This window comes from Lolium rigidum, chromosome 4 (genome assembly GCF_022539505.1).
Source record: "Lolium rigidum isolate FL_2022 chromosome 4, APGP_CSIRO_Lrig_0.1, whole genome shotgun sequence".
Taxonomy (NCBI): domain Eukaryota; kingdom Viridiplantae; phylum Streptophyta; class Magnoliopsida; order Poales; family Poaceae; genus Lolium; species Lolium rigidum.
The window spans coordinates 134,176,843-134,200,417 of record NC_061511.1 but is presented as its reverse complement, the minus strand read 5'-3'; positions in this window follow the sequence as shown (position 1 = coordinate 134,200,417).

Here is a 23,575-nt window from a genome sequence, read left to right as displayed (position 1 = left end):
TTGGTCGCGGCATTCCGGAGGGTCGAGCTGGTCGGGGAATTTGCTACTCCCGGGTAAACGACCCTCGGACTGCGGTGTTGGGAGGTACAACTCTAGGCGGCATGTCTTAGGCTAAGGCGAGCAGGGCGAAAAACTACGATCGGGTATTTGTCGTGGCATATGTCATTATGCGGGGATGATGCCCACACGATGAGTATTCGAATCTTGTGGGGAAAGTGTACAACCTCTGCAGAGTGAAAACTATTCGAATAGCCGTGTCCGCGGTTATGGACGGTCGGGAAGGCTGTTGCTTAGCCTGAAGAGTTTTTGTGTTACAAAAGTGTTTCCTCAAATATTGTTTTGGGAAAGTGATGCCAGTGGGACTGGTGGAAAGTGTACCTGGAAGGTACGGTGGAGAGCTGAAATGTTTTGTGTTGGCCATATGAGATGGCCGGGAAAGAAATCGGGTCACCCTTACCTATTAGTCCGCAAATAAAATGGTTTACAGAAAAGTTTTTCAACAAAAATATGAAGATGTCACACTCTCGAGAGGAACCACCTCTCGCTCCTTGTCGCCCTAGTTTAGTGCCTGTTCCTTGCTACTGCCATATTGCATATCCTTTACTTCTCTCTAAGGTGGTTTGCGAGTACATTCAAACGTACTCATTGGCATTGTTGTCCCGGCTATTTACTTGGCCGGACTTTGAAGAGGAGTACTACGAAGAAGAGGAGTACGACGCCGAAGACGCGAACTAGGTCGCTCTCCCGATCGGCCGCTCGTAGGGTAAAGGCCCGACGTGGGTTCCACCGTTGTTTGAAGTCAAATAAATTCCGTTGCTGTTTGTTGAACTTCGGCCTTGATGGCCTATGATGTAAGACTTCCGTATTAATGTTACTTCGGTACTCGTAATGGATGATGTAATCCGGTATCGGTTCGGTTATGTATTCACGATGGAATGATCTTGGGATCGTGAAATTGTATGCATAACAGGAGTTCCGGATCGGTAAGTCCGGGGCCCCACAGAGCTGGTATCAGAGCCATCCTGACTGTAGGAGACCTTAGTTAGCATGGGCGTTAGTTAGGAAAATACTACTTTGGTAAAATTATTTACTAAACCTATTTCCCTAAATACTAGAAGTTTTGCTTCTACCTTTCTTACCCTTTCAAAAATTTCTAATTCTTACCTCTCTGATTTCTAGCTATTTTGAAGGTTCTTATTCTACTGTCTCATCCTCTTCCAAACATATATATTTGACGAGGTTCCCCAACTCAGACTCGCCGGACTCGAGGAATTGAAGACATGACAAGCTCAGTTGATTCGAATAGGATACCCCAAATATTAGGTGTCCCTTGAAAACTAGTCCTACTTGCGATTCATGTAGTTGTTGTAGTTTCCGAAGTGTGAGCTTGATTGTTTGGATATGATTGTTGTGTGATGCGATTTTGTGCCTTTGACACCCCTGCTATGTTATGCTATCGTTTGCCTACTTTGCATTTGCGTGTTTCCGTTTTCAAAACTATGCATTTTTTTACAAGCCCTCCCCTTTTAAGTGGCTGCCCATCTCCTTGTTTTTTTTCCATTAATATCTGAATCCACAGCTCTCCAGGATGGTTGAAACCCGTAGTGGGAACGCCAGCGGGTCCGACCAAAACCCCCCTCCACCTCCGGACCCAACCATGGCACAACTTCTGCGCCTTATGATGGAAGACCGTGAGGCAGCCCGTGCAGAGCGCCAAGCTAACCTTGCTACCCTTCAGCACCTTGCTCAAATTGCTACCGGAAACGCCAACAACAATAATGGCGGGGATGGTAATGCGACCCTCGCTCCAAGTCGAAGGATTTCCGCAGCACCAATCCACCTGTCTTCTCCAAGTGCACCGAACCCCTCGATGCCGATGGACCGGCTTCGCACTATTGAGAACAACCCGGAAGTTGCCGGAGTCGGCGACAATGAGAAGGTTTTGTTCGCCACTCATTATCTTTCTGGACCTGCCCGCGCTTGGTGGGAAAACGTCAAGGCTATTCAAGCTGAGGGACACGTCATCAACTGGGAAGAATTCAAGACCAAGTTCCGCAAGACCCACATTCCATCGGACTGATTAAGCTCATGAAGGACAAATTCATGAATCTGAAGCAAGGAAGCATGACTGTGGTGGAATATATGGACAAGTTCACTACTCTGTCCAGGTATGCTCCAGAAGACACCGACACTGAAGAAAAGAAGAAGGACTGTTTCTTCAATGGTCTGCATGATGAGATGCAGAGTATTTTGGTCGCTGTTCCGTACCCTGACCTTGAGTCCCTTGTTGATGCCTCTATCATGGTGGAGAGCAAGCGCAAGAGTGCGTTTGAGAACCGCAAGCGCAAGGCGATGATGCAGCAAGGCAGCTCCAGCAATCAGCGACCCCGCAGTTTCCCTCCACCCAGACCGGTGCCCCGACGGCGAGAGGACACCACCCCCTGCACCTCGCCCCAACAACCCCAACCGCAACTTCAACCCTCAGCGTTCTGGAGGAAGCAACTATAATCCCAACTACACCCGCCAGAACAACACTGTCCGCCCCGCCACCAACGGATGCTACACTTGCGGACAGCCGGGTCATTTCTCCAAGGAGTGTCCCAACAAGATGAACACTGCTCAGCGCCCCAATGCGCCCAAGCCAAATCGGGGTCAAGCCCGTATCGCCGCCGGAAGGAACCCGAACCGAAGAAGTCTGCTGGACCAGCTAGGGGACACCTCAACCATGTCAACGCGGAAGAAGCTCGGGAAGCTCCGGATATTGTTCCGGGTACGTTCCCCGTCAACTCGGTCCCCTCGACTGTTTTGTTCGACTCTGGAGCCTCGCATTCTTTCGTTACCAAGCCCTTTGTGAAAAAGGGAGGCTTAACCCCCACCCCCTTGAAACGACCTATGCTCGTACAAATCCCTGGATCCACTAGCAGAACCCAGAGTTCCTGCAAAGAGGTTCCCATAGATATTCAGGGAAAACGTTTCCACGCAAATCTGATAGTGTTGGGTGAGCAAGGGTTGGAAGTTATTTTAGGGATGGATTGGATGGTGAAGTACAAGGGGCATATAGACTGTGCTCGCCGAGCTATAACCATGACTGCTGAGGACGGGGAAGTAGTTGAACACGTGGCGACCATGCCCTCATCTAAGGCTTTGTGCAAGAAAAGTGTCGCTAGCCCAGCCCTGCATGAAGTACCCATAGTTTGTGAGTACCCTGATGTCTTTCCCGATGAGCTACCCGGTATGCCCCCTGATCGGGATATCGAGTTTATCATAGAGCTAGTTCCCGGAACTGCCCCCATCGCTCAGCGACCTTACCGGATGAACCCGCAAGAATTAGTTGAGTTGAAGAAGCAGTTGGATGACATGTTGAGGAAAGGATTGATTCGCCCGAGCGCATCACCTCGGGGATCTCCCGTTATCTTTGTGGATAAGCGGGACGGTACTATCCGCCTGTGCGTGGATTACCGAAAACTGAATGATGTCACCATCAAAAACAAATACCCCCACCCGAAGATTGAAGATTTGTTCGACCAGATGAATGGCGCCCGAGTTTTCTCCAAGATTGATCTCCGAACGGGTTATCATCAACTCAAGGTTCGAGAGTCAGACATTCCCAAAACTGCCTTCACCACACGGTATGGACTTTTTGAATATACCATGATGTCCTTCGGACTGACCAATGCCCCTGCCTATTTCATGAATCTCATGAACAAGGTGTTCATGAAGTACCTCGACAAGTTCGTCGTGGTTTTCATCGACGATATTATGATCTACTCCAAGAATGAAGAAGAGCATGCTGAACATCTGCGGATTGTTTTGGGAACTCTCCGCGAACATCAGCTTTACGCCAAGTTTAGTAAATGTGAATTTTGGCTGAAAGAAGTAGGATTCCTTGGTCATGTCATTTCTGCCGGAGGAGTGTCAGTCGATCCGTCCAAAATTCAGTCCATCATGGAGAAGAAAGCCCCTACCAATCAGACCGAAGTCCGCGCCTTTCTAGGATTGGCGGGTTATTACCGCAAGTTCGTTGAGGGATTCTCCGAGCATTGCGAGACCCTTAACGCAGCTGTTGAAGAAGGATAAGAAGTTCGAGTGGACCGATAAATGTGAGGCCAGTTTTCAGGAACTCAAGAAGAGATTAGTCACAGCCCCCGTCCTGACCATGCCCGATATCACCAAGGATTTTGATGTGTACTGCGATGCATCAAAATTGGGTCTGGGAAGTGTGCTGATGCAAGAAGGCAAGGTGATAGCTTATTTGTCAAGGCAACTTCGACCGCACGAGATGAACTACCCCACGCATGACTTAGAGCTTGCTGCTGTAGTTCACGCCCTGAAGACCTGGCGCCACTATCTAGTGGGAAATCGCTGTGAAATCTACACCGACCACAAGAGTCTGAAGTACATCTTCACTCAGCGGGAGCTGAATATGAGGCAGAGTAGATGGATGGAGCTCATCAAGGACTACGATCTCGGTATTCATTATCATCCTGGTAAAGCCAATGTCGTAGCTGATGCCCTTAGTCGAGAGCCCTGTTCATTGAACGCCCTGATAAAAATTGCCCAACCCAAGCTGTATGAAGAACTGGAGGAGTTCGGTCTCGAGCTCGTTAGCCATGGTTTTCTGGCAAACCTTGAATTGAAGCCTACATTATTCGACCGAATCAAGGAAGCTCAAGTGGGCCATGAGAGTATTGAAGGGATCAAGCGTAGGATGAATAGGGAAGAAGTTCCTGGTTTCACGATTGGTGATGAAGGAGTTTTGTGGTACAAGGGACGTCTGTGTGTACCTAATATTGAAGATCTAAAGCAACTCATCATGAAGGAAGCTCACGACACCCCCTACTCAATCCACCCCGGAGGAACCAAAATGTATCAAGACCTGAAGAAACAATTTTGGTGGCACGGTATGAAGCGCGAGATAGCGTTTTTCATTGCTCGTTGCGACGTGTGCCAGAAAGTGAAGACTGAGCATCAACGACCAGCGGGACTACTCCAACCCCTCAAGATCCCCGAATGGAAATGGGAAGAAGTCGGAATGGATTTCATTACAGGATTGCCTAAATCTCAGCGCGGCCACGACTCCATCTGGGTTATCGTTGACCGACTTACCAAAGTTGCTCATTTCATCCCTGTGAAGACCAACTATAATGGTACCAAGCTAGCAGACCTTTATATATCCCGTATTGTTAGTCTCCACGGAGTCCCCAAGAGGATAGTGTCAGATCGAGGTACCCAATTCACCTCGAGATTCTGGAAGAGCCTGCATGAAGCCCTTGGAACCAAGCTAGCCTTTAGCACTGCCTACCACCCACAGACCGGAGGCCAGACAGAAAGAGTAAATCAGATTCTTGAAGATATGCTTCGTGCTTGTGTCCTCGCCTATGGAGCAAAATGGGAAGACTGTCTACCCTTCGCAGAATTTTCTTACAACAACAGCTACCAAGCTAGTCTTCAGATGGCCCCCTTTGAAGCCCTATATGGTCGCCGCTGTCGAACCCCTCTCAACTGGTCCGAGACCGGAGATAGTCAAGTTTTTGGACCTGACCATCTTCGTGAAGCCGAAGAACAAGTCCAACTGATCCGTGATCGCCTCAAAGCCGCTCAATCCCGCCAGAAGAGTTATGCTGATTCCAAGCGTCGCGAGTTGACCTTCAAGGTTGGAGATCATGCCTATCTTCGCGTCACTCCACTCAAGGGAATGCAGAGATTTCACGTCAAAGGGAAGCTTGCCCCCAGATATATTGGGCCCTTCAAGGTTCTCGCTCGTCGAGGTGAAGTATCTTACCAACTGGAACTGCCTGCTGAATTAGCGGATTTCCATGATGTGTTTCATATCTCTCTACTTCGACGATGCCTTCAAGTGCCCGACAAGCCTGAGACGTTCAAGAACATCGATTATCGCACCCTCGACCTCAACACCGACTTAACCTATCGTGAAGTACCCCTTCGGATTTTGGAAGAAGCTACCCGTCTCACCCGAAGAAGGAAGATTAAATTCTGTAAGGTCCAGTGGAGTAACCATTCCGAGGAGGAAGCCACTTGGGAACGAGAGGATCAACTTCGGAAAGACTTCCCAGCACTCTTCAGTTCTTAGTCACCGAATCTCGAGGACGAGATTCATTTTAAGGGGGGAAGGTTTGTAACAACCCAACTTTTGTGCATTTGTTTAAAATTCTGGAATACAAATTTTTGGGCCAACAAAAACTTTTTCTATCTTTAAAAATTTGCATGCATATAGTTGATCTTGCATTTGAATTGTTGGATGGGTGTGTTTGTCACTTGTGGAAATTACATTTTGTGTGTTAATCTCTAAAACCCCTTTCTTCATGTGACCTTGGTTATTATTTTTATTTATTTATTTCTAGTTTTAATTAAATTAATCATGACACAAACTATGTCACTCTTTTCTTCTTATTAACTAGCGACATGGCCCGCGCAATTTGCGCGGCTAGATGTGTAATTAACGAATTAGAGATTTCGGTTTAGTGTACAAAGATGACGGTTCATTGACTTTGTATGACCTTCACTAAGGGACTTAGTTTTTTTCCTTGCTAAAGATTAGAGCTCACCTTTTGGCTCACACAACATGGTAATTTGAAATTACCATTAGTTTTTACTCTTCTATCTTAAGATCAGGCTATTAAACTTGCTTTGATGCTTTTCATCTTCAATGAAGCATATATCTGGGTGTACGGTACAATTCTTCACAAATAATAGTGTGTGTTGCCGAAGAAAAAAATTGATAGCCAATAATTCAGAATTGTCTAGTTTTATGTCTCATCGATCGAGTGAAAAAGTTCATTCAGAACCTTCTTGGAATTAGTTTTTGTTTTGAGAAAATATCTGATTGCAGATCACGTAAATAATCATGTGACGTGAAATCCAATAAGAAAGAGTAGAATTCATATAACAAATAATGAAACATTCGATTTGATCAAAACTTTCTTTTCTTTCTTTGATGATTTGCAAAGGCTCAGTGTGTAGAAGGTGCTTGTCAAGCCTTCAAGCCAGCAGTTGTATCTGATCGCACCATTGATATGGAGGATGTGTGAGACTCCGGGCCTCCGGTGGACTAAATTCTTGTTCCTAGCAGTAGCGAAGATGCTCTAGCATGCACCACATTGTGAGTCACCCGAATCTCCCCACGGTCGGAGGCACCTGATATAACAGTATTGGGAAGTGGCAAACTATCTGGCGATCTGGCTAGATGTCCTCCAACATCAAGGCGTCAAGGCTATATGTCATCCTGTACCACGGACATTTCTGTGAGTTCATTTCTCTCAGATTCAGGCATGTATGAGACCGCAACGGTTCTTCTACAAATCTAGTGATGTTTGATTCCTATTCCAATATGGATGTACACATCGATCTAAGAAAGTGTGATCGGTGGACCATTATGATCTAATAATATATATCCATTGATCTTAATCGTATGCTAACTCCTGTATAATCTTGCTCGTACAATGTTTGTTCCTTTAGTAATATATTATAATATACTCTTATTACAAATTTTGTATAAAAAGAGTATTATTCCTGGTAAGAGTTTTGATATATACTTTAAACTATATGGCTTAGTAAAATAAGCCATATACTGATCTCCATTTCGACAGATATAATACAATCAATTTTTTTTCTGTTTTATCTCTGACCAACATCCAAAAGTTGTTTGATCAAGAAAATAATACTTTCTACCAGGTAAGAAATAGCATCAGAAATTCGAAAGAAAATTCATAATAAAGTGTATGTGAATGTTAGACATATGATTTTTTGTTTTGCCACTGGGATGTAGTAATCGTACAGATGGAAGCACCATTCCCATCGAGTAATTACAATTAATTGGAAATTATTATCTGAAGCGAAGGGCAATATAAAGAAGGATGGACAAGTGAAATTTCAGTGAAGTAGCACCCATGACTTTATAATATTTAACATTTACAGAAAAGTTAATATCACTATGGAACAGGTTATACATGGCACTACGACTGAAATAGGATATAAAATTGAATGCTCTTATCTTTATTGATCGACCTATAAAATCTAACAATTGATGCAACATTGATGTGCAAATGTGAATGCTTCTCGAAGTATAGCTGTTTACTATACTTCATCCAATTTCAATGATTAACATCTCTCTTAATTTGACTTTTTAATCAGGTGTACTATACAGATCCTTTTCAACATATATAAGCGTAATGTACATGTTTCCACCTTAGTCCATGCATGGTCAGACCACTTAGTCATCCATGAGTCTCTAACCCCTGATTTTATTTGTAAACTGAAAAGATCTATAAATATCCTTAAGTTCATGATATGTCAGTTTACAAACCTGAGTGTCTACTTAACAGTCTGATGATAAATAGCATCAGAAATTCGAAAGAAAATTTATAATAAAGTGTATGTGAATGTCAGACATAGGGTTTTTTTTTGCCACTGGGATGTAGTAATCGTACAGATGGAAGCACCATTCCCATTGAGTAATTACAATTAATTGGAAATTATTATCTGAACCGAAGGGCAATATAAAGAAGGATGGACAAATGAAATTTCAGTGAAGTAGCACCCATGACTTTATAATATTTAACATTTACAGAAAAGTTAATATCACTATGGAACAGGTTATACATGGCACTACGACTGAAATAGGATATAAAATTGAATGCTCTTATCTTTATTGATCGACCTATAAAATCTAACAAACAGTATTTGCCAGTGTTGTTGTACAATTTTTTTGTAAAATTTAAAGGTTCATTCATTTTTCTGATCATCATCTGAAGCAGTTATAAAAAACATTGTAAAAAGTAGTGTGGCAAATTAAAATGGTAGAAATTTTAGGAATAAAAAATGCACATTTACCTCCTCAGCTTTGTCATTTATGTACAACGTCTCAAGCCTATCACGTGCATGCATTTTTTTTCTTTAGAAGGGAGTACTGATCTTGATACTTCTTTCACATAATAGTTTTGTTATGTTCAGGGCTTCTTCTTATTGACCAACATTGATGTGCAAATGTGAATGCTTCTCGAAGTATAGCTGTTTACTATACTTCATCCAATTTCAATGATTAACATCTCTCTTAATTTGACTTTTTAATCAGGTGTACTATACAGATCCTTTTCAACATATATAAGCGTAATGTACATGTTTCCACCTTAGTCCTTGCATGGTCAGACCACTTAGTCATCCATGAGTCCCTAACCCCTGATTTTATTTGTAAACTGAAAAGATCTATAAATATCCTTAAGTTCATGATATGTCAGTTTACAAACCTGAGTGTCTACTTAACAGTCTGATGATAAAGGGTCGATGCTCCAGATACACTGACAATAGTGGTTTGGATCTCAGGGATGACCCAATTGGGCTCTCCACATCATATCAACTCATCGAATATCTGAACTTGTTTCATTTCTGTTGAAAGCATGGCCCTTTCCATTCTCGGATATGAACTAATCATAGTGACCACATACCTGAAAGAAAGGGACAATCCTATATTAGCTTAGGTAATTAATAGCTAGACGCTAATATATATTGCTAAAAAATTTGTGAGTGCTCCAGCTGAAAACTGATCCACGCATTCGTCTCACCTACTCAATCTTAACCGCTAGAAGCTGAGAACAGCCACATGAAATATTATGAGCACGCTGTCCCACATTAAGTGATGGTGTATTGCTCTGAGGAGAATGCTGATCTATGTCAGATGCTAAACATTATTGTTCTTCTTAATTCGGTACTTATAGAATTGGGAAGAAGGTTCTATATAATCAGCTGAAAAGATCCAACGACCGTCCAGTCCAAATAACCTGAGTCGATGTATCTGAACCAAAAAGGCCGACAGTCCACCTTGTACCATAAGGAATCACCCTTGGCTCCTCGCGACGTCACGCACGCCTGTGCCCCCAAACAGCAGGTAGCCTCCCGCCGTCCGCCGCATCATCCACCTGGAATTACTCATGGAAGTTATTGGACTTCATATCAATGTATTATATCGGACAAAGACTGAAATGTATTCACTATATATAAACACGCGCGAGAAAGAAAAATTCAGTTAGCACTGGTCAAAGACTGAAAAGTATTTGGTAAGGTTGTTGCACCAAGTCCTAAGCTGATACGTATTTGGAACAAAATTAATACACATGTGGAAAGAGGAAGATTGAAAAAAAAATGGCATACTGCTTACCTTTCCTTCAAGGTCCAATTCTGATGTCGTGATCACACACAAATTTCTGCAAAACCGGAGCCTCAATAAATAAAGTAAAAATATTTATAGAACAAAATCTAGAACATGAATGGCCAACATCCAAACCTGTTGCTGCCAGAAAGCGAGATTCAGTTAGCACTGGTCATTAATCCAGCAAAACAAATAAGTTAAAGTATTTGGTAAGGTCGTTTCAGCTAAATCCCAAACTGCTTTGTACTTGGGACAAAACTCTAATACACTGGTGGGAGCAATTGTATTTCTATGCCGACTTCTTCTTGTGCTTTATGTTCAGTTCAAAGGGAAACAGGAACATAAGAAAAAGGCACACCGTTTTCCTTTTCTTCAAGCTCCAAATCTAATGTCGTGATTACACCACAAATTTCTGCAATAACCTGAGCCTCAATACCTGATCCAAACATGTCGTGGAGCACCACCGTCTGTGTATATAGCCTTTGTGTCGTGTGCCCTCTGCCAATGAAACTATTCTGTGATGTCTTCATGAACCATCGCTTGGTTGAGTGCTACAGCCGCGAGCCGATGACCAGAGATTGGAAGATCCAGAAGAGCCATGAGACACGGCAGCGACGACGGCCGTAGGAGACGCGGCAGCACGGTGGTGGAACATGTAGTATGCTGTCAGCGCCTGCATCACGCCCCGCGATCCGCCAAACTTTGTGCGCTGTTCGGCCGACTGGGTACTTGACGCAAGTCCAAATTTCATTGATCGATCCATGTTGCATATCTCCACAGTTGCATGGTTTATGCGAATACAGAGGCAAATAGAAACCACGACTTTGATCGTTTGATGTGCACCGGCTAAGAGAGCTGATGCAAATACGGCGGCGGCGCACGACGGTAACGACTAAACATATCAATCTGGTACACTTTTAGACGCGGGGGAAGAGGAAACCCTAGCTATGAAGGCATCTTGAAACAAACATTAGGCCGGACGCCCGGAAGTCAGAAGATAAATCATTAGGGTCGGGTGTTAGACGGTAAATCTTGGTCGTTGTTATTAATCTCTGATTATTTCTAGCTAATCCAGGCCATTGGTTGTTTGTTGTTTTAATAATATAATAGATTGTGAAATTTAAATTCCCTTTCTCACTAAAACCTTAGGACTTGAACTTCCCATATTACATAGTGGATCTCACAAGACCACCTTTTTACTTTATTTGCTTCCACATTTTCTTTCTCTCTACCTAACCAAAAAGTGTTTTGAAAATTCTTTAGTCTAGTAATATCACTCTCAACTCATTTCTACCCTTGAATTCACAAAAATCAAAAGAGGTTAGTCATGCCAAATTATTGCAATAGTGCCTAAATTGAGAAATGGTCACATAGACCATGGATTAATTAATTTTTGCCCTCCCTCTTTCTCTCCCTTTTCTTTTTCAGCCTGACCATTTCTCTCTCTCTCTCTCTCCACTCACTCACTCTCCACACCATGCACACCCATGTGCTCTTGCATGCCCATTTCCTCTTTAGGTAAGTATGAGAGAAAGGAATGGAGAGATAGAAGTGGCCGGGGCTTGGAGTACACTTGCTGCCTTTATTGTTAGCCTCCACTCGACTAGATGAAGCCAAGCCGCACCCCTCTCTCCTCCCCTCTGACCACATGTGATTGCATGACCTTTTTTTTATCGTGTGAGTGAGAGAAGCTGTGAGAGAGGAGGATGGCCGGGAGGCTTGGTGGTGTGTGCATGCATGGTTTTGGCTAGCTCCAAGCACATGCTGCCAAGCCACCACCTCTCTCTCCCTGCTTCCCTGCTATTTCCTCTCACGACTGCACCCCTCTATCACCTCTGCAGATCTTCCCTACTCCTCCTAGCCTCCTTCACATCCTCTCATGTTCTTGGAACAATGCGGGTAGAAGTCTGCAAGACCTCCCCTTCTATCTCTGCTGATGGACAGCACGTCCCCGACCGTGTAGACCTCTCTCTCCCCTCCCCAGACCACCGAACAGCTCTACCCACGCTCGCCATCACTGACACGCGCGGGGCACCTACCTGTGGTGACCGTGCACGCCGCCGTGGCCACGGCCACGTCGACTACCTCACCAACACGGTCTGGTCGCTCCCGTCTGTCTGCAGACCTCTCCACCGCACGTCACCACTCCAATGAACCCGCACGGACAAGCCCTAGCCTTCCCTGTGCACACCTACGCCGATGCCGCGTCCTGTCATTGCGCCGAGCAGCTGGCAGACGACTCTGCCGCCAGCTCGTCTCCTCTCTTCACCGCGCCACCGACGCACACTCGCGTCCAAACGGCAACACCAACGCTCGGACACGTAGCCTCGCTGCCCCTCGCAACCAATGCTCTGCTGCCGCCCGCCCTCTCTTCCTCGCCACGGTCTCGCACACCATGCACCGCGCGGCGAGCTATAAAACGGCCCGGACCTCCTCCACTCAAGCCCACTCGCCACCGAAACCCCCTTCTCCACCAGTTCACCTCCGGAGAGGAGAGGAGCTCCTCTCCCCTCCTGCAGTTCGGGCTCGAGCTCGACGCCGTCGCTGTCCCGACGGAGGTGGCCGCCGCTGCATGCCGTCGTTCCCTCTCCCTCCCTTGTTCTCTGGAAACCCCATGACTCCCTCTCTCTAACGCACACACTCTTGCTTCCCAGGTGTGCTCACCGGCGGCGCCATTCCGAGCAGCGTCCGCGGCCCGTCGCCGTCAACCACCGCCCGACCCTGCTGTTTTCGTCGCCGCCACCGTCATTCGAGAGAGAATCCTCCCCTGCGTCCAACGCACCTGCTCCCGACGATTTCTGCGACCGGAGGTGAGCACCCGAGCCACCAGAAGTAGCCAGGGTTTGCCGCCGGCCTCCTGGCCGCGTCGAGGAGGACGAAGGTGGCATGCATCGTTGGATTTGATCCAACGGGTGCATGCACACCCATGCGGGCCCAGGCTCCAACGTGGCCTGCCACGACGGGGGCCGTTTAAAAACGGTACTCCCGCGCAGCTGCTGCGCTGCCGGGCCGGATCTGGCCAGGCCCAGTCATCCCGGCCCATTTCCCTTTTCCTTTTTCACTCTATTTAATCAGCCAGTAAATCCCTGCTCAGGAATTAAATCACCAAAAATCCATCGATTGACCAAATGAGTTGATTCAAGTTCCTACATGCTTACAGATGTTTTCTCTACCAAATAAAGTAGCATGCATGTGATTTGGTGTTGTAGATATGTTCTGTTAAATGAAAACCTAAAAAGTATCTGATTGTGTAATTTAATTAGTGTGTGATATTTATGAAACCTTTTTGCATGAGGTTAATTTTGTTGTGAAGTGTATGTTAGTAGCTTCATTTCGACACTAGTGTAGCATGCAGGAGCTTCCTGGATTGGAGTTGTTTTAGAAAATAAGATCTGTCCAGAGAGCCAGTATATGATTTTTAGTTTGAAAATTAATAATGTTTTTGAATCAAACCTAAGTGCTACTGGTAGATATACCCATAGGGTAATTTTGTGCCAAAGGAAATATTTTTAAGAGTTATATTTTAATTTCAAGAATTTAATTACTAAAACAGTATATCTTTTCAGTATTTGATTTTTATAAAATCATTTACAAATCAGAAAAATGTCAAACCAGTGGGGTTAGTTCACATTTAGTCTCACCTATCCAGGGGTATGTTTGGTGTTGGTTGATGATGCTCTGATACTGGTGTGACTTGCTGTTTGTATGCTCTGGTTTCTGTCCCATTTAAATTTTCTAAATTAATTAAAAGTTTATTTGAAAGTGATTCTTGTGCATGTGTGTTCTACATGTTATTAGCTTTCAGTAGGTATGCTGCATGCATTTTTATGACTTACAGAAAGATTTAGACCATTTAAATGGTTCCTAAGTCAATTCTGGAATTGCAAAAATCATATCTTTTGTTTTAAAAATCATAAATGGATGAAACCACTTTCAGTAGCTTGCATTAGTAACCCTTTACATACTGTAATTTTCCCAAATTTTTGTGTGAACTATGCTGGTGTGGTTTGTTGATTGGATCTGTCTTGTTGTTTTCTTTTTTTTTTGCGACGCTAGATTCGAACATCGCCGGAAACAAAGGAGGAGGAGACTTTGGAGGGATTGAAGAGGAAGACCAGGGGCACTTTGCTGATCAAGGCAAGCCACCTTTTGATGCATCTCTGATCCTATATATCTTATTCTTGCATTATTACAGATTTTATAAAAGTGCATGTCTTCTATTTATTTTGTCGGTGGTTAGTGCCACCCGGAGTTTTTTTTATTGATCCACCCTTAGGGTGCAACCCTCGTTGAAACCTACAGATCACCTCTCTATTAGTGATATGGTGCTCATCACCTTGTCATCCTTGTCGCCACTTTTCGAAGAAGAATTGGACTATAGGTTGGGAGCCCTGGGAAAATGGATATGAAAATGTTTTCTCGAAAATGAGCTTTTCGAAAACCTTGGAAAGGGGGTAGCCCTGCCCAAGTGTGGTTTATCAAAAGGCAAAAGTTTCTAAAAAGAAGATCTGCTGGAGGCAAGTGGAGGAAAGAAAATATTTTCGAAAACTTTAGCGCCTAAGTACTCACCCGGACTGAAAGACAGTGCAACCACATTACCCCAAAGTGGGCACGGGGCGTAGCGTAGTAGTTTGTCTCGCCTTAGTTTGAGTCCAGCAAATGTAGTGGCAGTCCGACCATGGACGCTTCGACCGGGGTTCTTCCCATGAGAAGGGACGCAACCCATTTGCCTTTTCAGGTACGCGGGGTACAACCTATGAGCTCCCATTGAATAATGCTCCGCAGTTGGTCGCGGCATTCCGGAGGGTCGAGCTGGTCGGGGAATTCGCTACTCCTGGGTAAACGACCCCTCGGACTCTGGTGTTGGGAGGTACAACTCTAGGCGGCATGTCTTAGGCTAAGGCGAGCAGGCGAAAAACTACGATCGGGTATTTGTCGTGGCATATGTCATTATGCAGGGATGATGCCCACACGATGAGTATTCGAATCTTGTGGGGAAAGTGTACAACCTCTGCAGAGTGAAAACTATTCGAATAGCCGTGTCCGCAGTTATGGACGGTCGGGAAGGCTGTTGCTTAGCCTGAAGAGTTTTTGTGTTACAAAAGTGTTTCCTCAAATATTGTTTTGGGAAAGTGATGCCAGTGGGACTGGTGGAAAGTGTACCTGGAAGGTACGGTGGAGAGCTGAAATGTTTTGTGTTGGCCATATGAGATGGCCGGGAAAGAAATCGGGTCACCCTTACCTATTAGTCTGCAAATAAAATGGTTTACAGAAAAGTTTTTCAACAAAAATATGAAGATGTCACACTCTCGAGAGGAACCACCTCTCGCTCCTTGTCGCCCTAGTTTAGTGCCTGTTCCTTGCTACTGCCATATTGCATATCCTTTACTTCTCTCTAAGGTGGTTTGCGAGTACATTCAAACGTACTCATTGGCATTGTTGTCCCGGCTATTTACTTGGCCAGACTTTGAAGAGGAGTACTACGAAGAAGAGGAGTACGACGCCGAAGACGCGAGCTAGGTCGCTCTCCCGATCAGCCGCTCGTAGGGTAAAGGCCTGACGTGGGTTCCACCGCTGTTTGAAGTCAAATAAATTCCGCTGCTGTTTGTTGAACTTCGGCCTTGATGGCCTATGATGTAAGACTTCCGTATTAATGTTACTTCGGTACTGTAATGGATGATGTAATCTGGTATCAGTTCGGTTATGTATTCACGATGGAATGATCTTGGGATCGTGAAATTGTATGCATAACAGGAGTTCTGGACTGGTAAGTCCGGGGCCCCACACTATGGGTCCATAGCAGTAGCTAGATGGTTGTCTTCTCCTCATTGTGCTTCATTGTTGGATCTTGTGAGCTGCCTAACATGATCAAGATCATGTATCTGTAATACTCTATGTTGTGTTTGTCGGGATCCGATGGATAGAGAATACCATGTTATGTTAATTATCAAGTTATTACATATGTGTTGTTTATGATCTTGCATGCTCTCCGTTATTAGTAGAGGCTCGGCCAAGTTTTTGCTCTTAACTCCAAGAGGGAGTATTTATGCTCGATAGTGGGTTCATGCCTCGCATTGACACCCGGGACAGGTGATGAGAAAGTTCTAAGGTTGTGCTGTGTCTTGTTGCCACTAGGGATAAAACATTGATGCTATGTCCGAGGATGTAGTTATTGATTACATTACGCACCATACTTAATGCAATTGTCCGTTGCTTTGCAACTTAATACTGGAGGGGTTCGGACGATAACCTCGAAGGTGGACTTTTTAGGCATAGATGCGGTTGGATGGCGGTCTATGTACTTTGTCGTAATGCCCAATTAAATCTCACTCGTACTTATCATGACATGTATGTGCATTGTTATGCCCTCTCTATTTGTCAATTGCCCGACTGTAATTTGTTCACCCAACATGCTTTTATCTTATGGGAGAGACACCTCTAGTGAACTGTGGACCCCGGTCCATTCTTTTAATACTGAAATACAAATCTGCTGCAATACTTGTTTTACTATTTTCTCTCGCAAACAATCATCTTCCACACAATACGGTTAATCCTTTGTTACAGCAAGCCGGTGAGATTGACAACCTCACTTGTTTCGTTGGGGCAAAGTACTTTGGTTGTGTTGTGCGGGTTCCACGTTGGCGCCGGAATCTCCGGTGTTGCGCCGCACTACATCCCGCCGCCATCAACCTTCAACGTGCTTCTTGGCTCCTCCTGGTTCGATAAACCTTGGTTTCTTTCTGAGGGAAAACTTGCTGCTGTGCGCATCATACCTTCCTCTTGGGGTTCCCCAACGAACGTGTGAAATACACGCCATCACTAGATGGTTGTCTTCTCCTCATTGTGCTTCATTGTTGGATCTTGTGAGCTGCCTAACATGATCAAGATCATCTATCTGTAATTCTATATGTTGTGTTTGTCGGGATCCGATGGATAGAGAATACCATGTTATGTTAATTATCAAGTTATTACCTATGTGTTGTTTGTGATCTTGCATGCTCTCCGTTATTAGTAGAGGCTCGGCCAAGTTGATGCTAGTAACTCCAAGCGGGAGTATTTATGCTCGATAGTGGGTTCATGTCTCCGTGAATGCGGGGAGTGACGAAACCCCTAAGGTTATGGATGTCGTTGTTGCCACTAGGGATAAAACATTGATGCTATGTCTAAGGATGTAGTTGTTGATTACATTACGCACCATACTTAATGCAATTGTCCGTTGTTTTACAACTTAATACTCGGAGGGGTCCGGATGATAACCTCGAAGGTGGAATTTTTAGGCATAGATGCGGTTGGATGGCGGTCTATGTACTTTGTCGTAATGCCCAATTAAATCTCACTCGTACTTATCATGACATGTATGTGCATTGTTATGCCCTCTCTATTTGTCAATTGCCCGACCGTAATTTGTTCACCCAACATGCTTTTATCTTATGGGAGAGACACCTCTAGTGAACTGTGGACCCCGGTCCATTCTTTTATACTGAAATACAAATCTGCTTGCAATACTTGTTCTTTACTTGTTTTCTTGCAAACAATCATCTTCCACACAATACGGTTAACCCTTTGTTACAGCAAGCCGGTGAGATTGACAACCTCACTGTTTCGTTGGGGCAAAGTACTTTGGTTGTGTTGTGCGGGTTCCACGTTGGCGCCGGAATCTCCGGTGTTGCGCCGCACTACATCCCGCCGCCATCAACCTTCAACGTGCTTCTTGACTCCTACTCGCTTCGATTAAACCTTGGTTTCTAATCGAGGGAAACTTGCCGCTGTGCGCATCACACCTTCCTCTTGGGGTTCCCAACGGACGTGTCAATTACACGCATCAAGCAAATTTCTGGCGCCGTTGCCGGGGACCTGAAGAAAAGTTACACCACAAAGATTTCTAACTCCCACGTCAACTCCACGCCAGCAGCTAAATTTCTGGCGCCGTTGCCGGGGAGATCAAGACACGCTGTAAGGGGAGTCTCCACTTCTCAATCTCTTAACTTTGTTTTTGTCTTGCTTTATTTAATTTACTACTTTGTTTGCTGCATTATATCAAAACACAAAAAAAATTAGTTGCTAGCTTTACTTTATTTACTGTCTTGCACTCTATATCAAAAACACAAAAAAATTAGTTACTTGCATTTACTTTATCTAGTTTGTTTTATTTACTACTTGCTAAAATGAGTAATCCTGAAGTTGAAGTTCGTTCATTTAAGCAACAAGGGGAGAATGTTTAAAAGATGCTTGGTATAGAATTAGTGATGCCCATAATAGGTGCACTAAGAAACACTCCACCACTATCCTACTCGAGAATTTTTACGTTGGTATCTCTAGGCTGGAATAGATATGTTCTTGATTGTCTCGCGGGAGGTAATTTCCTAGGCGCTCCCGCTTTAGAAGCTAGTTGCATTATTGAGAGTTTATTTGGAACACCACCTGTTAATGAAACTAAAATTGAAACCTCCCTTGAGGATGTTATGAAAAAATTGGAAACCATAGAGAAAAATTTTCCGAGTGTTGAAACTAAGTTGGAGATGTTACTTGATAAAACTGATGAACTTGATAAATCCTTAGGAGGAATTGATGAAAGAATTAGTGTCCTAGGAACTTGTGTTGACCATGATAATCAAATTAATAGGATTGGCGAACTTGAAAAAGCTATGGGAACCTTGGGTTCAACCTTTTTATCTTTACAGTTTAGAGAGAAAGCTTATGTGGGAAAAGAGCAAAAGTTTATGTATGTCTCTAAAGTGCCTAAACCAAAGAAATATTATTATAGGCCTAAGATTGACAAAGCCCTTAGTACCACTACAGATGGGGGAGCTTATGATACCAATGCTTCATCTCTCGATAACACTTGAGTTACAGTTTCTGCGCCTAACTGAAAGGCGTTAAAGAAAAGCGCTTATGAGAGACAACCCATGTTTTTACTACAGTATTTTTGTTTTATATTTGAGTCTTGGAAGTTGTTTACTACTGTAGCAACCTCTCCTTATCTTATTTTTATGTTTTGTTGTGCCAAGTAAAGTCTTTGATAGTAAAGTAAATACTAGATTTGGATTACTGCGCAGAAACAGATTTCTTTGTTGTCACGAATCTGGGTCTAATTCTCTTTAGGTAACTCAGAAAATTAAGCCAATTTACGTGAGTGATCCTCAGATATGTACGCAACTTTCATTCAATTTGGGCATTTTCATTTGAGCAAGTATGGTGCCCTAATAAAATCCATCTTTACGGACTGTTCTGTTTTGACAGATTCTGCCTTTTATTTCGCATTGCCTCTTTTGCTATGTTGGATGAATTTCTTTGATCCATTAATGTCCGGTAGCTTTATGCAATGTCCAGAAGTGTTAAGAATGATTGTGTCACCTCCGAACATGTTAATTTTTATTGTGCACTAACCCTCTAATGAGTTGTTTCGAGTTTGGTGTGGAGGAAGTTTTCAAGGATCAAGAGAGGAGTATGATACAATATGATCAAAGAGAGTGAAAGCTCTAAGCTTGGGGTTGCCCCGATGGTTCACCCCTGCATATTCTAAGAAGACTCAAGCGTCTAAGCTTGGGGATGCCCAAGGCATCCCCTTCTTCATCGACAACATTATCAGGTTCCTCCCCTGAAACTATATTTTTATTCCGTCACATCTTATGCACTTTGCTTGGAGCGTCGGTTTGTTTTTGTTTTTGTTTTGTTTGAATAAAATGGATCCTAGCATTCACTGTATGGGAGAGAGACACGCTCCGCTGTAGCATATGGACAAGTATGTCCTTAGGCTTTACTCATAGTATTCATGGCGAAGTTTCTTCTTCGTTAAATTGTTATATGGTTGTGTTGCGGTCAGAAACCCACCGGCGGGCAGCGACTGGCAACACCGTAGAGCCGGGAACAACTCAGGGCTGCGGCTGGCCCCAGTCCCTCAGAGCGACGGCCCGCAAAGCCTTCTGGTCACACGTCCGATGCTGTCGCAAGGGCGGGCCACCTGACCTATACCTGGTCAGGAAGGTGTTGGATGATGCCTCGCTTAGTTTCCTGCATGGCATACACGTACACGTTAAATACGAGCCTCGATCGGCTCTCAGGTTGTCCTGTGAATCGGCTCAAAGAGCCGATCCGCCCATGATTCGTACAAGGTGTCCGAATATATGGTGGTCCTTCTTGTTCAAGATAAAGCTAATGCGATCTACGACGATTTAGGGTTTTCACCGCATAATCGGATCATCCTACTCACGGTTGGGCCTCGCGCTCGCGTACGGTGATCGTAAGCCGATCCTAGACAGGGCCTAAAAACCAACACGAGGTTGATCCCGGAACATCCTGTCTAGGGCCAGCAAACTACACCCTACACGCCGCTGGATCCTCCAACCCTTTGTAAGGCCTAACTATTGCGGATATTAAACTAATCCTTGAAGAACAAGGAGCAACCGTAACGGATCGGATCTACTAAACAATGATCAAGCGGGGTGCCGCCCCTACACCTAAGATAGGTGTAAGGGCGGCTAGATGTATAAGGGTTGCACTACGACGAGCATATGATACGAAGAACAATGCTAACCCTAACACATCTAAGATAACTACGTTGCTCGCCATCAAAAAGGCTTCAGCACGAGCAACGCATGAACAACGTAATAAGCTTGTGCTGCCTAGATCGCAAGATGCGATCTAGGCAGACATGGTGCTTACCGGAAGAAACCCTCGAGACGAAGGAGTTGGCGATGCGCCGAGATTGGTTGTGTTGAACGTTGGTTGTTGTTTATTCCATAAACCCTAGATACATATTTATAGTCCAAGGGACTTTCTAATTCAGAGCGTGCACCTAACCGTGCACGGGTAAAACTCTAACTTCTAAATTAAGATGCGATCTACTATAATACGGATACATGGGCAATTTAGCCCAACTTCTTCGTGTCAGGCCGCTTCAGAGATCCTCCACGCGTTTAACCTTCAAGCCCATCTCACCTACGGCCCATCTCGTGATTTAGCCAAAATCTGGTGATAACACATGCCCCCCTGGTTTTGGTAATGATAATTTCAAAACCACTCTGTTTTTTCTCCGAGGGGTCATGTCGTGGCAGAGCGGAACCGTCGCAGTATTTTTCATCATGACGACTTGCCTTCCCAACTTCTCTGCACGATTTGACAGTTTTTTGGCACCACTTCCTCAAAAACTGTTCAAACATTAAATCTCCACTTCTTTTATTTAACCGCACCGAACAGTTCTCCTCCTCATCCTCCCCGCATTAGCACTCCAAAAGCCCTTCTGCGCACCATGTCTTCTTCTTCCTCCGCCTCATCGGGACTTTCCCTTGAGTCCTCTTCCTCCCACGAGCCGACGCCAGAACGGGACCCACAAGAGGTCCATGCGGCCAACACCCGCCGCGCCATAGAGGCCGGGGAGGAGCCCGGCCATGACTTCTCCATCTGGTCCGAGGACGACAAGTCCTCGACGAACGGGGAGAGCGACCTCCGCTTCCTCGCCGACGGGGAATCGGAGGAGGAGAGCGATGACGATCGCTTCTCCTGGGATGACTTCACCTCCTCCGAGGAGGTGAAGGAGGAGGAGGAGGAGGAGGACGACGACGACAGCCCCTCCGACGAGCCGCCGGCCAAGCGCCACTGCCCCTGGCCGGGGAATCTCAGTGACTACGACAGCGACGACGACGACGAGGAGGAGGAGGATGAGGACAACGAAGGTCCTGCCGGCGGCCGCTACAGCAGCGACGACGAGCCCGCCGGGAGCAGCGCCGACAGCGGCGACGAGGGTGACGACGAGGGCAGCGACGGCCCGTAGATAGGACCCTTAGCATAGGATCAGTAGTAGTAGACGGGGCAATGTATCCCCTTAGTACTCCCTTTTGAGAGCAATCAGCTCTTCTATGTAAGAAATCTCGTTTATCAATGAAGAAATTCCCCAATTTGATTTTGCCGATTTCCTTTCATACTGATCCCGCCGATCGTCACTTAGCCAATGCCCAATGAGCCGATGATAACGCATCGGTCTCTCATGATCCATTCTTCATCCCTTTGACGTTGGAGTGATCGTGAACTTGATCGATGCTCAAAAGCTGATGTTACCATATCAATCCTTCACGATCTATCTTCCACCTTTTTCGACCGATGACTTTGAGCTCTGGTGGACAACGAGGCAGACCACTTCTCGCGCCTTGCAGGTCAGATCGGGTCCTTTCCTTTGGCGGGTCTGATGCAACCCATCCTCAACCTGATCTGCACGTCCAGGCTGCTCTTGGCATTGGCATTGGTCCATTGAGTCTCTGCTTATAACAGTTGTATCTCTTGAGTCGATGGCCATGCATCGGCTGTGCTTAAAAAATTTTGAATTTTTTACGGCCGATTTATGTATCAGCCCCCATACCTCAATACCCATCATCAAAGAATATCTTGGGCTGCTGGGCATTTGAAAGATACTTCTACTTCATATCCTCGTGTTTTATCCACCTAGGTGCCCCCCGAGCCGATTCTTTCAAGAGATTTGATGGTATCGGCTCTTTAGGTATTCCCTGCTGGATCAAATGTTGAACCCAGGCATAATGGATGGTGAGGATAATTTTGGCCGATCACTGGAATCGGCCTCCACGTTGCTTGTTCGATGAAGGTTTTGTAATGTCCCTCCATAAGTCCTTGGGGCCGATCTCCTGGATCGGCATCGCCACGTTTGTCCATAGACGCTGCGTTCGCTACACGGTCGGGGCCGTGGATAAGACCAACCTAGTGCCATCCTGTGTCATGTTGATGCGCTCGCAGTCGTCGAAATTGGGTGCCTCGTGTAATCCTGGAGCACCAAACTCCGTTGGAAGGACGAGCACCATGTTTGTGCCAGCCGATGTCTCATCATCGGCTTTCCTTTGTCTGGGGCGCCACTCTTTTCTTTGTGGCCGACCTTCTTCGTCCAGGGTTCGCTGAATTTTGGCGGCCAGATCAGGCCGTGCCTTCCTCAACGTGTGCAGGTATAACCTTTCAGCTTCTTCCAACCCACGTAGACGCTGAACCCTTCGTTTTTGGGAACGGCTGAGTCCATCAGGGCACCACCTTGGCCGGTCGTACCTGTCTTCTTCTTCTTCTTCTCCCTCGTCTTCCAAATCCTCAAGATCTTCCAACCGAGGGGACTCAGCGCGTTTGCTTCGAGGCGGGAGAGGCCCTAGGCGCTTGAACACGGACACGTTAGCTGCATCCTTCTTCTTTTGTTTGCATTAGGGCAGTTGCCGATTGTTGGCAATCGGCTCATTCCTGAATCCCAGCAGTGTCTGAAGAAGGGGCAGTCCCAGTGCCTATCCTCGTCGTCTTGCTCCCTTGACTTTTCCTTGGCGTGGCGCTCATATCGCTCCTCGTCGTGATCATGCCGACGACGTCTCCTGTCGTCCCTAGCCAGACGATCTTTTTCATCATCGTCGTTGTATCGTCGGCGTTGGTCATGCC